The following is a 16,877-nucleotide window of genomic DNA, read 5'->3' on the forward strand; positions in this document are numbered from 1 at the left end:
TTAACAGAAACCGTGAGATAATAAGTGTATGTTTTTTAGGTTGCTAAATTTTGGCAATTTGTTACGTAGCAATAGATAACTAAGATGTGAAGTTTATACTCTTGGTTATCGTTACCCAGGAAACATCTCTCTAATTATGTGGGGACAATGAATTTTTTAAAAAGCTATCTACAATTTAAATTCCAAATTTGATTTATTTTCATTCACCTTCCTTCGTCTGCTAGAAATCAAGTAAAAGAAGCCGCAGTACATTTTACTGTAATAGAAAAGTTACTTCTTTTCATTTATGCTGGTTGTTACTTATACTTTAAATAAATGTTTGTGGTTTAATCAGTTACCTAGCTGAAGCATAAAGGCTTTGAGTATTTTACAAGTCCTTCAAAGACCATTTGCAGTATTGATTAAGCCCACAAGCTTTGGAGAAGTTGCTTTTGCCTCAATAACTCAAACAAGAGCTTCTGTATAGCGGTGGGATAAAGCTTAAAGGAAAGCAATGTAGGAGAAACATCAGCTCTACAAGAAGCTCCTATATTTAATTTGAAAACTTTGTAAGTGCACACATAACATTATAGCTCTCTGAAATTTTCCTATATTAGAACAAATTTGATATACATTAAATTCATCTAGAATTCTGTGCTTGCTCACCTGTGTCTTGTTGACAGGTTTTCCTTTCAAATGCAAAGATTTTCTGTTTGCTGAATTTGGGTGTTCTCACTACTCAAAGCTGAGATAGGGAGATACTGGGAGAATTTGCATACAAGGCTAGAAAGCTTCCTCTCAAGTAGTACTTTCATTAGAGAAAGTAATACTAGCTGCTATGACAAATACCAAAGTCGCGTTGTCTTAACATGATAAAAGTCTGTTTCTTGCTTATGTCAAATCTAATGCAGATGTTCCTAGATGGTGGAAGGACTTCCATGTGTTTATTCAGAGATCCAGACTCTATGCACCTCATAGCTCTGCCGTTCTAGTGCCTCAGAGGCCTCCCCTTGATCCTTTGTACTCAGCTACTAGCAAGCAGAAAACAGGAGGATGAGAAAGATTTTCATGGGCCTGTTCCTGAAATGGTTTACATAAGCCATTAGCCAAATGTCAATCCAGTGGCCCCACCCAACTGCAAGGGGGTCTGGGAAATGCAGTCTACTTTTGTGTCCAGGAAAAAAAGAAAATGAGAATTTATGAGTGCCCAGTAATCTATGCCACAATAATGGAGAAAAAGCATGCAGTACCAGTATGAATAGCTTTTGTGTTGCAAAAACATAGAACCTAATTTATGTAGCTTAATTCCAACACTGATCAACATTTTAAAAAAAATGTTCTATAACATCTAAATTATATAAAATAATGTAATAATATAACACATGTGAATTCCAAACACAATTTTTTTCTAATTTCACCTTTTCATAGTAGTCATTTAGCCTATTTCTTAAATATATCTGAAAAGTAATTTTTCTTTCCTCCACTCTCTGTTCTATTCTGATAGCTTGTTTTCCCTTCCTATATTATTAAAGGAAGCTCTCATTTTGTGTTTTACTAAGTTTTGAGTAACATCATTGATTTTGCAAAAGGACCATTTGGATATACTTCCTAGATTGGGTCAAGTTTTCAAAAAGATTTTTATTTTAGCCAAGCAGTTTCTGCTGTCCTTAAGCATACTAGAAATAGGGGTTGAATATCCTTCCTCTTGAGCAGAGCAGTTAAGTGGTATCTCAGAGTGAAATAGTTACCGAAAATGGGAGATCGAATAGTAACCAAGGTGATGGAAAAAAATGGAAAAACCGAAACTAGAAATTGTTACCAGCTTCAACTAGCAGTATCTAGTGATTACTCTCTAATCTCAGTGGACAGAGCATCTGAAGGGGTGTGTGTGTGTGTGTGTGTGTGTGTGTGTGTGTGTGTGTGTGTGTGTGTGTTACTATCCCACAAAAAATCACATGTGTGCTACAGCTTAAACTGAGTCATCTCTTGGTCATGACCTTTACAAATCTCTCGGGCTGTGTGTGTCGGAATGTACCCGTGAGCTGCAATGTTTTATATTGTTCTCTGGGTTTATTTGTTTCTTGGGAAAGAGGTTATGCTGGGTCTGCAGTTCTGAGTGACCCGAGTAACCCTAAAACTATAATCGTTATTAACTGCTCACAAAGTATTATGAAAATTAGGTGTTTTGGGGAAAATTATGTTTTATTCTGTTCCATTATATGGAACCTGAAGGTGCATTTCTGTATTTGTCCTTTTACAACTTGTTTACTTGCCTCTGAAATATTTAACATTTCTAAAATAAAAGTAAATGCTAAATTACATATAAGTATCATAAAAGACTGGAAATATTGAATTTCAAAATGTGAAATCAACAATGAGACATAAAGATGTGTTCTACCTCCCTCAGCCCTAAGTTCACCTCAATGACACTTCTCTACATTTGGTAGATCTAAGGGGAAGAAAAATCCAAGTACTTTCTCACTTATTCTTATTTTTAGAATAAAAAGTATAAAATATATATCACATATACATATATAATATATATGAATAACAATATTTAGTTGACAAACTAACCACTTGTTTTGAAGTCAATATTTACACTTAGACTGAATACTAAATAAAATTTTACCTTAACTATACTTTGATGGTATGCATATATATACACATACTTATATTGCCATATATACATAAATCCCTCAAATATCATCAAATAAATCATGGGTTTGGACAGTGAGCTCTTAATACCAAGAGACTTGGCATTATCTGAACCAAGTTGTTATCAGTTTTGGAGAGAGAACAGCAAAAGTTCAATTAGCAAGGGATATATCAGAAAAATATATTCACCTAAATCTATTTGGTTCCTGAAATACCACATTTGGGGGGAAGTCTCTACATGTCAAATAATGCATGCTTTCAGTTTTAAGAAATAGAATACTCATCAGAAGTGGCCAAAGCAATATATTCCCACATAATAAGACATTATAATTAGGTATTTAATAAGATTTGTTCAGCAGTCAGAGGTTTGAAACTAATGACATGTTTAGCTTCTCCTCATGGTTACAACAGAGCTACTCAAGCTCTGAGTACCCTGTGCTCAGACAATAACACCAGAAGTATAAAGGGAAAATGGGAATGGTCGTGTTTTATTAGATAGGAAGACCTTCTCGGAAGTTCCCTCGTAGATTTCTTATTAGGTTCTATTGGTCTAGATTGGTTTGCACATCCACACCCTTGTGACAAGGAGAAGGATTTTTCTGGCACTTACAACCTCTGTCATAAGCAAGCTATGTGAACAAGACGGAGGAAGGGAATGGCTGTTGGACAGGTAGCCAGCAGCGCGTGTCGCTGTATAGATGTATAAAGGTACTCTACTAGTCAGGGTGGACCAGATTGTGCCTAGTAACTAACCACCCTAAAGGCTCATGCTTGATGTTCATTTCAGTTAGGTTGTTGGGGATGACCTCAGTAGGTGTACTCTTCAAACAGGGATGCAGGCTGCAACTCTGCTGGCTGCCATGGCACATGGAAGAAAATACAGAATATTTTGTACTAACTCCAAAAGGCTTTCAACTGCAAGTGATGCCCTCACTCCTGCTCACTTTCGGTTAGTGAAAGTCACATGAACACATCTAGCTGCAAGAGAAGCTGTAACATGTCATTTTTACCTTAATTGCCCTATGAACATCTAAACTCATCACTATGGAAGAAGGGGAAAATGGATATCAGGGAATAAATAAATATCTGACAAAAGTGCCTATATAATAGCAGGGTTATGATAGACAGAATAATGGCCCCCCAAATATGTCCACATCCTAAAACCAGGAACCTATGAATAAATTTCTTTAAACGGTAAAAAGAGCACCGCAGGTGTGATTAAGTTAAGAATCAGAAAATGGGGTGATTCTCCTAAATTATCCACATGGGCTCAGTGAAATCACAGGAGTCTTTATAAGAAGGAGTCAAGAAGGCATAGTCAGTGGAAGGAAATGTGATGACAGAAGCAAGAGGTTGGAGGGATGGAAAGAAGGGGCCATGCGCCAAAACTAAAGTAGTTACCCTTCATCCACAGAGGATATGATCCAAGACACCTAATGGATGCCTGAAATTGTGAATTTTACTGAACACCTTGTATATACTATGTTTGTCTTTTTCTATACATACATACCTATGATAAAGTTTAATTTATAAATTAGGCAGAGTAAGAGATTAAAACAGTAACTAATAATAGAACAATTATGACAATAAATTATAATAAAAGTCACATGAGTATGGTGTCTGTCTCTCTCAAAAATATCTTATTATTTGGTACTCTCCTTCTTGTGATAAGATAAAATATTTTTTTTTACCATAGTCTTAGCAACCTCAGCATACAATTTCTTTTCTTTCTTTATGAAGTCAAGAACTTTCAACTTTTCACTTGGAAGTAAAGAAAGTACTTTACGGCTTCTTTTTTGCATATCCAAATTGCAAGTATCACTACTCTTGTTCTTTGGAGCTATTATTAAGTAAAATAAGTGTTACTTGAACACAACCACATTGTAGTATCATATGGAGTAGTTTAACTGCCCCCAAAATCCTCTGTGTTCTAAGTATTCGTCCCATCCTCTAGTAGTTACCAAATCCTTGTAACTACTGATCTTTTTACTGACTCCATATTTTTGCCTTCTCCAGAATATCATACGGTCAGAATCATACAGTATGCAGCACTTTCATACTGGATTTTTTTACTTAGAAAAACTTTATGCATTTAATATTCCTCGATATCTTTTCATGACTGAGCTCATTTTTTTTTAGTGTTGAATTATATTCTATTGTCTGGATGTACCATAGTTTATTTATCAATTGATCTACAAAAGAACATATTGGCTGCTTCTAAGTTTTGGCAATTATGAATAAAGCTGCTATAAACATCCGTGTGCAGGATTTTGAACATAAAAAACATTTTCAACTCCTTTGTGTAAATATCACCTAGTGTGAATGCTGGATCACATAGTAAGAAATTATTCCCTCTTGCCTCCATCCTCAAAAACAGCAAAAAAATTAAATATATATATAATCAGGAAAATAGATGATGTGCTAATTCCTATCTCTCAAAAACCAAATCAATTGTTGTTCCATTGTGATACTTTTATTTTTTCAGGGTTTTGTTTTTAGTTAGAAATATATCTCTTTTACATCCAGAATTTTTGCCTTCCCCCACTAGTATGTGAGTTTCACGAAGGTGTAAACTCTATGTTATTCAATTCCATACTTCAACACCTAAGACAGCATATTAAAAGCAGTAGATATTGACTATTTTACCAAATTACATGAAACTATCCTTCAGTGTTCTGTCTTTGAATGGAACACTAATATTGTTTTAATGGGCTTGATTTCATTTTAAGGCTCAACATCTGCTCACAGAAACACATTTCTGAAATTTCATTGAAAATAAATGGAAAAGTTTCTTGAAACAGAAATATTCTCTGTGCACACTGCTTTGAGACACATGAAGTAAATAACACAGCCATGATTCTTTGCTGTAAAATGAGAGATGTTTCTCCTGAAATTAGTAATACCATGAGCTGCAGTTTACACTCAGGAAATATGGGCAACTATTTTACCAGAAAAATATAGCTTTTCCATCCAAATGGTCCATTGAAAAATATAACTCTAAATCATGCATCATGGAAAATGTATAAGACCTTAGCTTCATAGAAATGCCTTTTGCATAATCAAAAATTGAGATCAGTAAAACTGATCTGAAATCTCATTGTTAGATCTGCTGTCTATTTAATGCTCTTTCACCAAAGGGAACAAAGAGGAATCAAGTATGTAGCGTATGCTGTAAGGATGATAAACACCTAAGTGTTGAGTAAAACCTCCAGAGAGCCATCAGTTTATTTAAAGAAAACTTGGAAATGCAGAAGCGAACTCTCCACCAGAGGAAGTTACTAATATATGGCTCCTGTAAGTGAACAATATTTGTTAACAAGCTTCTGTATCAATTCACAAGTCTGCAAGCTTTTCTTGAACACCATCTGCCTACAATGTTTGTTCAGGAACTCCTATTTTGAAGTGCCCTTAAACACTGTTTAAGCCTTCTTTTATACAAACACACAAAAATATACATGCACACACACAATCATCTCTTATTAAAAATTATGTTAACAATAAATGTTTGTATTACTTTCACAGAATGATTCTCCTTATTCCAAAGTGTTAAGGTATCTGGGATATTAATTGCAGGATTTTAATGCAGGCCTTGTGATTCTGTGTGTGTGTGACATATTCATTCATTTGGCTGACCATGAGTGGAGACTTTGAAGGAGACTGTGTAAGCTTTTCTTTTTTTTATGAAATTCGAGGCTTATGATTATGAGTTTCAACCCTCTGGTATTCTTATAAGGGTCACCCGAAACCTCTTAAATGAGTACCCATCACACACTATGTACATAAACCAGTAGATCATAGACCAGGCAATGCACTGGAATCTACGAAGAGCTTCTGAGAATGGGTGGTGTCACTCAAGAACCACTGAATCAGAACTGCAGAGGGAAGGGATGGAGGAAACAAGATTGCAAGTTTAGGAATCACTGCACCAGGCTCCTTTGCAAACCCTGTTAGGGCTATGAGGGAACTGAGTTAAAACTCTCCAAGTTAACAAAGAAATGTAATTCAAACTGGATTAAAGATCAGTGGATATAATGGTTGAACTTAATGAAAACAATCCAAGTGAGCAGGATTCCATCACTGAGACGTAGCAATCATTCACCATGATTTCTCCACAGTTCTCACTGTGACTCTTCTCCTGGGCTCTTTCCTCACTTATACGAAAATATCTGCTGGAATCTTAGACTTCACATCTGTATTCCAAGTCATCTAGGAACACAGAGTGTCTCAGTCCCATAGTTCTTAGCAGGTGTGCTGATCTTTGTGCTGATTTTCAATAGGTGTACTGATGGCCCAATTCAGCCCACTCCCTGTGTCTTCATTCTTTGCCCTGTAGCCTCCTGGTTCTTCTCAAACAAGACCATTTCCATATGACTCGCTTGGGCCTATGGGATCTTAGCAGACTTGGCAAATATAGAGGCTTGACAAAGTACTTCTGTCTGTCACTTCCTTTCTGTCTTTTCTGGTATTACTAAAGCACCATGCCCAACTTAGTCTCAGAAACTGTCTGGGGCTATGTGAAATAGAGAAAGGAAAGCAGCATCATTCCCTTCAAGGCTCTGCTAAACTACCCAATATCCCATTGACTCTCAGTCTTGCAAAAGATCCCAGCCAAGATCAGCCTCCTTGACCCATAGCTGATAGAGGATGCACAAATGAGCCCAGCTAAAACCAGACCCCACTTTGAAGCTGACCCTTAATCTGATGAGCTATGGTAAATGGTTATCTTTTTGAAGCCACTGAGTTTTGAAGCAGTTCATACACAACATTATTGTTGCAAGAGATAATTGATACAAATATAGTCGAGGCCACTGCATTAAGCTGAGTCTCGCACAGTGTTAACTGTGACCTGCAGCTGTGCCTAAGGCAATGTCATGGGCCAAGTGGCAAAAGGCTAGTTACTTGAAGGCACTGTGTAAATGAAGACAGAAAGACTAGAGCTAATTAAGAACTATCTCTGCAGTTGGAATTGTGCACCATGAGAGAGAGAGAGGTTTGGGGAAGACTCCTTGGGTGTTTCAAAAGAAGTGAGGACATGAAACTACGCAAGCATTATCAATTCAGATAAAAGACCACACTAACCTATGTGGAAAGAAGAAAACAGAATAATAGCATAAGAAACTAGATCATGGTAAAATAGTATACTATGGACTAGAAATATAGAAGGTTAAATGTAAAAGGAGTAAATAAAAAATGGAAACATCGAGGCAGGGTTCATGGAAAAGGTAGAGTTAGAGGGATGCTTTGAAAGATAGAAGGACCAGGTTTAATATGGATGGAACAAATATTTTTGGTGAGCTTTTTAAAGAGTGAGACTTTTAAACACTATTAATGTGATATCTTTTGAGGTTATTGCACACAAAAAAAGATTTAGGGTAATTACAATTTTTAAATTAATATTTAATTACTAAAGTTACAGATTTTAAGTTTAAGTTTTTTTACAGAGCGTTTATATTTAATTTACAAAGTCGTGATGCTATTTATAAATCCAGTAAATTTTAAATATGGCTTTTAAAGAGGATTTTACAGCTTGTTTAATTAAATCACTTTAAATATTTTAAGAAGCATTTACACATTTAATATATTTGCTTTCCTTTTATATGCAATTTAATTATCTGAATAACAAAAATGCTCCCCAAGAACTTAGCCAATTCTTATCAACTTAATAAATTAGAGGCATAAATACAGTAAGTCTTAAATTATTGTAAACATTACAAAATTATTTGCAAACCCTGGTAGAATTATTTTTTAACAAAATTATAAGCTTAAATCAATTATTCACAAATACATCTTAAACTAGAATCAAATGGATTATCTGGTAGGCCTGTGATTTTTGACTGGGAGAAGAATTACTGCCCCCCTCCCCCATGGTGAGGGGGGAGGGCATTTGGACATATGGGCAGGTACTCTGGTTGTCACAGTGCCTGGCGACTACTACTGGCATTTAGTGTTTGACAACCAGCAATGCTCGACCTCTTACAATAAATGAGAATGAAAAGCATGCCCATTGAGTGCATGAGAAGCTGACTCTGGCAGAGGACTCAGTCTTCAGGTAATTTTTTGGAGCGAAGGAAACACTGACTATTAGGTGGCAAGAAAGACAGGAGAGGAAATAGAGCAATGAAGTGTGCTTTATCAAGCCGGCTGCTACTGAAGGCAACCTGAGCATCATTCAACTGAGAAAACTGTGAGAGCCAGCATACAACACAGGTCTCCCAGGTTATCTCATCACAAGGGTGAGAGAGATGGGTACCAACACACCGGCTTCCATCCTCATTGAGAGCTGCCCTAAAAAAGTTAAGTCTCCTGCACTTCAGGCAAAGCAAATGGGATCTTGGCAGCCAGAGAAGCAGAAATAAAAACAAAAAAAACCAAAAATCAGATGCTCAGTGCTTATTTGTGTGTGTTTGACTCTTCAGGTTACATCACACTGAATAGCGATAAAATGAGTTTAAATGTGGGGATTTGATGAATTGACTCTTTAACTTCCCTTTGATTAAAGATGTAGCAATCCCGAGAAGGATGTTAATTCAGGCTTTGAGACATCAGAGAATCTGATCAACTAGTTTGATCCTCATTTGTTTTGAACAAGTGAGCCCCGGAAAAAATTAACAAGGGGAAGAGAAAGGCAACACTGGCCTCCAACCCCAAGGAGACCTGTCTGCTCATTAGCATGTGCTCTGTGTGCTGGTGAATGGTGACAGCTGTCACAATTCCCGGTTTCCAGACCAGTCCTTGGAAAAGTGTCTGAGATTTGAATCCCATGGGAGAATCTATAAATGGAAAAATGGAACTGATCTGAGATTTAAAAGGTAAAGCAATGTTTATTAAGGCCTAGGTGCATGGAAGTGTTTCATGGGGGCTCACAAATTGTCTGAAATTATGTCGACGTTTGTGCAAGTACCTATTTTCCTGGAAAGACAGTCCATAGCTTCCATTAGCTTTTCTACAGAGACTACACGCTGCACGCAAGAATAAGAAGCATATATTTAAGATAGAAATCCAGTAATTGAAGAGGAAACAAAAGAATGGTAGAGAAATATAACCAACATCCACAAACATCAAATATTGATCATGTCATGACCCTCACAAGAACCCCGTTATGATGAAAAAGACTTACAGAAGTTAGGGGATTTACATGTTCAAGGACACAGCAGGAAAATGTGCAGCTGGCAAACCAATTCTGATGCTTTTCTGATGCCAAAGCTTATACAATCCCCACCGCACTACCCCGTTGTCTCCAGAGGAAAGCTCTTGAACATGTATTTTCCAAATATTTTTAACAGCCAAGAGAGAAAAGGAATTAATTTCATGGAAATTGAAATTATCTAAAAGAAACTTGATAAAGTGCAGAGCATTTTAATATGGTCATTCCCTCTAGGACCCACAGACCTCGCCCCCATGGTGGGATGACTCTTGAGCCTGCACCTGGAATGGTGGATATTTATATTAAGTTCCTCATTCCACAGAGAAAAGGAAAGTAAGCATTATATCCATTCTCTGGGCGATTAAATTAAATTCATTTGATGACCAATTATTCATTAGAATTATGCTAAAATGATCAACATATTGTAATATTTAAATTTAAATTGAAGTGTAGCCTCATAGGGTAAGTTTTAAAAGTTCCAAATTTTTTAGCGTTAAGCGTAGAATCCTTACCTCCTCGCAATCTTATTTCTTCCTTCGCCATTCCCCTAAATTTTTCCTGGAGGAACACTAGGGACCTCCTCATTGCCAAATACAATAATTCATGTTTTAAATAATTTAAGTATTTTCCCTACATAAAAAGATTACATTTTCATTTTGAGCAATTTAGAAAACACAAACAAAATAAAACCCATACAAATAACGCAAAATCCCAGCTCATAAAATATTAACTGTGAACCATTTGGTACCTCGCATATTTTACAGATATGTGATAGACACATGTATTTTTAATAAATATAAAAGAGAGCAAAATATTTATGTACAGGGAGTAACACTGTCCCGCAGTAGGAAGGTTCCATGTTCATTCACTGTGTTATCTCATTCCGGTAATGTGAAAATAAAGAGGTAGAATTAGAGAAGGCAGAAGTGAGAGTGATTTTCATTAGAAAGGGCAGAACATAGGTGACAGAAAAAAAAGATACTGCATCTTGGAAGGCAGAAGGGGACAACAGCCTCGCTGAATCAGCAGGCACTTCTAAGGGATATTCTAAGTGAGCCTAGAGACCAATGAGAGTGTGTTTATGCTTTCTATCATTCTTTGCACTTTTGACAAATATTTATTAAGAGTCTACCCTGAGCAGTGCAAGGTGCCACAGATACAAAAATGGGAAAGACCTCAGGATGCTTATAGACTATGGAGAAGCCTATGTACAAATCAGCAAGCAATCCCAATGTAGTAGGATATGTGCTCTGACAACGGTAGGCATTAGAGATAGGAGAGTAGAGAGTAGATTGTGTCGCAAAAGAGGTTAAACTCAGAGAAGACTTTCTAGCGGGGCCGACATGCATCTAGGAACTGAAGGACAAGTAGAATTTAGCCAGACAACGGGGAGCATGAAGGTCTTCTCAGCAGAAGAGATTTCTGTTAACAATAAGACATTTCCAGAAAGAAGAGCAAGCCATGGGCTGATGTGTCCAGAGGGTACAAGGGCCTAAAGGATACAGAAGCCTAGTAAACTTTTCTTCCCCCCTCACACTCTTGGACATAATTGTTAGCCACACAATTTGCACCTATATTACATGTGGATATGTCAGTCTCAATAGCATACATTCGTTTCATCAACTAATACATCCAAATATAACTAAGGCAAAAAGAAGCAAAGAGTAAGAGTTAGAAGGAGTCAGATTTTAGGGTACACAGAAAGGAGCACTGTTCTAACATGATAGCTATCAAAAGAAAAGGAAAAAGGAAAGAAAATAAAAATAATGGGAGAGAAGAAGGGAGTGAGGAAAGAACAGGAGGGACGATACTTGAAAACGCGTGGGTTCTCCATCGCTAGAGATTTTTAAACTGACTGTGTAATGGTAAACACATATTTCCTCTCCCAGCATTTAATAATTCTACAGTTTAGGGTCAAACGAATGACATTTCTGGGATGTAACTATACTCGTTCTTTCTGAATGTTTGCTTAGAAAAAAAGACGAAGATTCTTACTGAGATATGAAATGTATCTATTTCTGGATAGTGGGACTACAGATGAGTTTTGTTCTCAAATTTCTGTCTTAATAGGTATTTTAAGATTCTTATTTTACGGTTGGATAATACTATGTAACTATTTCAAAGTGTTTTCCCACCTCTTTATCAGATATTTAAGAGCACATAAATATAGAGTGTATATTCAAATGTTATACATTAAGAAACTCAAGAGATTCTTCTTTTCACATAAATTAACACTATTTATTCTTTTTTGATATAATATCCTGCATAGAGCAGGTCCTCTATAAGTTTATTGACTACTGACTTCTCCATAATAGGCCATATTTCTAGATAAAAAGTAACAACATCCATTTCGGTAACTATTTTAAAGGGAAACCCCTTTGACAAAACAAAAATATAACATAAAAATCATTGTAAACAAAGATAAAGATAAAGTTGCAAATTGGGGAAAAAATGTCCAATATAAAAAAGAAATGGGATTGATATCTAAAATATATTAAAACATTATAAAGAATAATTTTAAGAAATATAAAGTTAGACAAATACTATTAGCAGAAATGTAAAAGGCCAACAATAATAAGAAGCTCCTTTTACTAGTGACCATCGAAAAGCAAATGTAAATAATGATATAGTATAGTTTTATCCCTCAGGTTGGCAACATTTGAAACATTCCCATAATATAAAAAATTCTGTAATAGGTAGTGCAGCTTTTTTGGAGGTATTTTTGACAGTATCAGTTAAGTTGTTTAAATACGAATTTCCACTGAAGCAACAGTTTCACCTGTTAGTTTTTCCCTTGTAGAATGACTTACATGTGTGTGCAAAAAAGGACTTTCATCATAATTCATTAAAAATATAAAAAAGTAATGTATCTTTCTATAGAATAATGGTTAAATGTTACGGTACATTCATAAGAGAAATGCTGTGTATCAGTTTAAAAATGCACATAATTTTGTCATCTTAAGAAGTATACATCCATGCAGAATGCACAGAAAAAGATCTAGAAGGATACACATTAAAATAAAGACATGGTTTCTTCAGGGGTGAGACAGGGATAGGGAAAGAAAGGGTAGATCAAAAGAGACATGTTTATTTTATTGTGTGATCTGTTTTACGTTATATTGAGTCCATGTCTTATTTGTAAAGTTAATCGAAGTTTTTCTAAAAGGAAAAAAAATAAAGAATTTTATATTGTCTCATAAAACTTTGAATGAAGAAGGGAATAGAGACATCACTCAGGTCAAATGCTTAAATTTAAAAATGAAGATCTTGGTGCTAAAAGATTTGACATTACAGAAAAAAAAATATTTCTTGTGCCCTACACTATAACTCAAGTGTCCTGACTCAAATCCGGTGTTCCTCCATGCCCCTCAGGTACAGTACAAGTATTCTTTAATTTTGAGCACGGTATCAGTAAGTTTTGTGATTTAGATGACGACGATCCTAAGGGTAGTAAGTCTTCACTAAGTATAAGCAGATGTGTGCATTCCACATTATAGAAAACAGAATTGAGTAGAAATTAATTATAACCACATTGCTTCCCCAGATTAATCATAATGAGCTAGTAGTAATGCTTCTACATGGACTGTATGATAATAGTTCATTGAAGAGTTTATGGTCCTAATTATTTAGTATTAAAGGTCTTATTTTGATTTGCACGGCAACATTCAATTAGAAAAAAAATAGAGTAAATGCACTTGTTTAAACAGAAATTTGTAAACCACTGTAGTTTCAGGCACAACAAACACACCCCAAGGCTTGAAATTTAGTGGTAATAAACCTACCGGTGACAGTAGATAGTACCAGACATTGCGAATTTGTGAATGCAGATGTGTGCTGCAGCTTCTGAATGGTTCAAAAACATTCAATTTACAGATAATTTAACATCACAATGTCTGGTGGGATTGACTGCTTTCCCCCATATCCTTTCAGCAGTGAAGTTTTCTGCTGTCCACATTTCCTAAAAGAGACCTGAAACTTTGAAGTTCAACGTCAGGATCAAGTAACAACCAGGGACTATTTTACTGTGGGAGAAAAAAATAGCATTTGGCCCCATGTCCAAATTCCACTCCATTGTTCATTTACCAAAACTAACATTATAATAAAAACAAGATTATGGACTTTATATAGGCCTATAAAATAACTCCGGAAAATTACAGATCCAGAAAAAAAAAATCAAAAACTTCAATATCAGCTGTAAAACTTTCTAAAAATGCAACAAATAATGTAATAAAGAACAGAGGTAGAATTTGGCTCTGAATTGAGTTGCCCACCTGCAAGTTATTTTTAGGCATCCCCAAGATGGAAAGGAAAACATAAAAAAAAACTTTCCACAAGTCTCCACGAAAAAAAGTGCTCTGTGGTTGAATCTTCACTCAGATTCCAAATCAAGCCTCAGCTCAGCTATGCAAGGGCTTTGAATAAACTAAGGATAGAGGAAAATAAACAAAAGAAGATAAAAAGTAGAGACAAATATGCATGTCTCCGTATTGAAAGGAAGAAGTGAAACTACTTTTGCTAATCATTTTAATGTTGTTTCTTTTTCTCCTCATTCGCCCTCAAAGATAATTATTCTCCCTGCATAAACTGCCAGGTCTCTTATGAGAGGCTTGACAATTCACTTTCTCTTTCTGGCTTCTCAGAAGTAATAAGATTGGTCAATGGGAAGTTATTTTTCACATTGGGTGGAAGAACCAGAAAACAAACTGTGGTGAGAAACGCCCTTTGTCTCTTCAAATTCCTTTTCTGTACACTTCACAGTCTGTTACTAACAAACGGCCATGAGATCAAAAATCAGGGGCCAACTTAACAATCGTTTTGTCATTCAGAGGCTGATGCATTCTAAAATTATCCAACAACAACAAAGTGTATCCTGAACACTGATATCACTAGGCCGAATCTTTCTTTTTTCAGTAAATTCTAAAAATTGCATTTCAGGTTACAAAGATCTCTGAATTGAACATAACAGCATCTTAAAGACCAGATCTTGTGGCTAAACAGAGTATGTTAGAGAAGCGAAGGTCAGGTTTAGGCATAACACGGGGTTTCAGGTTAACGACATGAAGAGCTGGGAGCCTGGCTCTTTTCCCTTCGGCCAGACTGGCTTCCGCCACCACCACTGTCCTGGAACCCTTCAATGGAAGGTCACCAATTTTCTAAATATCACGGACACTGCACCTGCTCATCTCACTCAGCCCGTCAACAGCATTCAGCACCGCTGGCCACGCCCCCTCCATGTGGTCGGACGCTCCTAGTTCCTCCTCCATTTCTGTCTTCACACTGGGTCACCTGCTTCTACCTCTTCGCCCTCTGTAAACAGGTATCCGCCAGCACCCAGGCTCTGTCAGGGCCTCTTTCCTTCCCTGCCTTCTCTCTTTTTCATTTAGTCACATCATTTCTCTGGCTTTTAATATCACCTCTATCAATGTCCAACTCAGTGTTCCCCACGAGCTTTGTTCTCCCACATCCCACTGTCTCCTTGACATTTCTGCTGAAATATCTAACAATTATTTCAACCTCAATATGATCCAGAAAACAAGTTTCCTTTTCTCTCCAAACCTGACCTTTCCTCAATCTTTCCTACCTTGTTCAATGGCACTATCATCTATGGCGCTGTTCGAAGACAATAAACCTAGAAGTCGTTCCTAAATCTTCTCTTTTCCTGATGGCTCACATCCAATCTGTTATCTAATCATTCATTTTTATCTCCAAAAGCAGATCACCAATGTGTTCGGTCTTTTCCCTGTGGCTACTGCTTGGCTTGAGGTCCTCTCCCCTTCTGCCTGGATTATACTAATAGCTTCCTAACTGGCTTCCGTGCTTCTGTAAATGCCCACTTGCACAGAAAGCAGAATGATTGTTTTAAACATATAAATTGCAAATAAACACAAGCATATACATTTTATCCTAGGATTAAGATCCTTTAGCAGCTTTCTACTCTAGTAAATCCAAAGTTCTCAACATGACCTATATAGCCTAGTATTAATTTTCCTCTCTCATTCAAGTATCTGTACTTGCCATGCTGATATCCTATTGTTCCTTAATAAAATCAAACTCTTTTCTGCCCCAGGGCCTTTGCATTTTCCTCTCCCGGAGACCTGGAACCTCTCCTCTGCTCCCTCTCACTCATCTTCACGGTATTGGCTTCCCCTTCTCATCTTCAGACTTAAGATTTACCCATCACCATCATCAGTTTCTCTCTCCTATATCGGAGTTTATTTCCTTCAAAATCCTCAATGAAATTGCCTTGACCATTTTTTTTTTCTGTTTCCTTGCTTACTGCCTGTTCCCCTTACTTTTAATGCATAACAGCTTTGTTGAGAGCAAGCACTTCATAGGTCTCGTTCACCGCTGAACCACTAGTTCTTGGAAAAGTGACTGGTATACTGTAGGCACTAAATATAGATATGTTAGGTGAATGAATGGCTGACTGAGGGAATGAATGAATGAGAGCCAGTAGCAGAAAGGGAAGAAATGAAATATCATTGCCACAATAAAACCCACAGTCCAATGGGTGAGGTAGGCATTAATATTTATAACGTGTTATTATGAGCAGTAGAAGTGTAAAGTAAGATAACGCAGACAGCCTGTCCTTAGCTCTTGGGCAGGAAATGACTAAAAGATGATGTTTCTAAACTGTGTTTCCAAGAATGTTTATGGTACGGGGATTCGCTTCGGTGCCTTTGTTTTCTGCCTAAAAGTAGTACCTTTCCCATATTGACCTTCAATTAGAGATTCTAAAAGGGGCTTCAGAACCCATTCCCTAAGACACACTTCCACAGAAACAAGCAGGTCCCTAAAGAGAACACAGACATAAGGCAGTGAGGTTAGAGACAAGGACAGCTACAACAAGCTCCAGAATGCTGGGGTGGCGAGCAGCAACATCCATGGAAATCAATCGATAACATTCATCTAGACTATTCTTTGAGCATAGTGGTATTCTGAGAGAAGAGTTCACAAGGAAGAGCTTGGTGACAAGAAACAAGCATTCAGCAAACACCAAGAACTTTTCACAATTGCAAAGTTACCATTACTACCTAGCAAATCTCTACCCATCCATGAAGAACCAGTTCAAATATCTTCTCTGAAGCACCTGTATTTG

Source organism: Rousettus aegyptiacus, unplaced genomic scaffold (genome assembly GCF_014176215.1).
Source record: "Rousettus aegyptiacus isolate mRouAeg1 unplaced genomic scaffold, mRouAeg1.p scaffold_m13_p_10, whole genome shotgun sequence".
Lineage (NCBI taxonomy): Eukaryota > Metazoa > Chordata > Mammalia > Chiroptera > Pteropodidae > Rousettus > Rousettus aegyptiacus.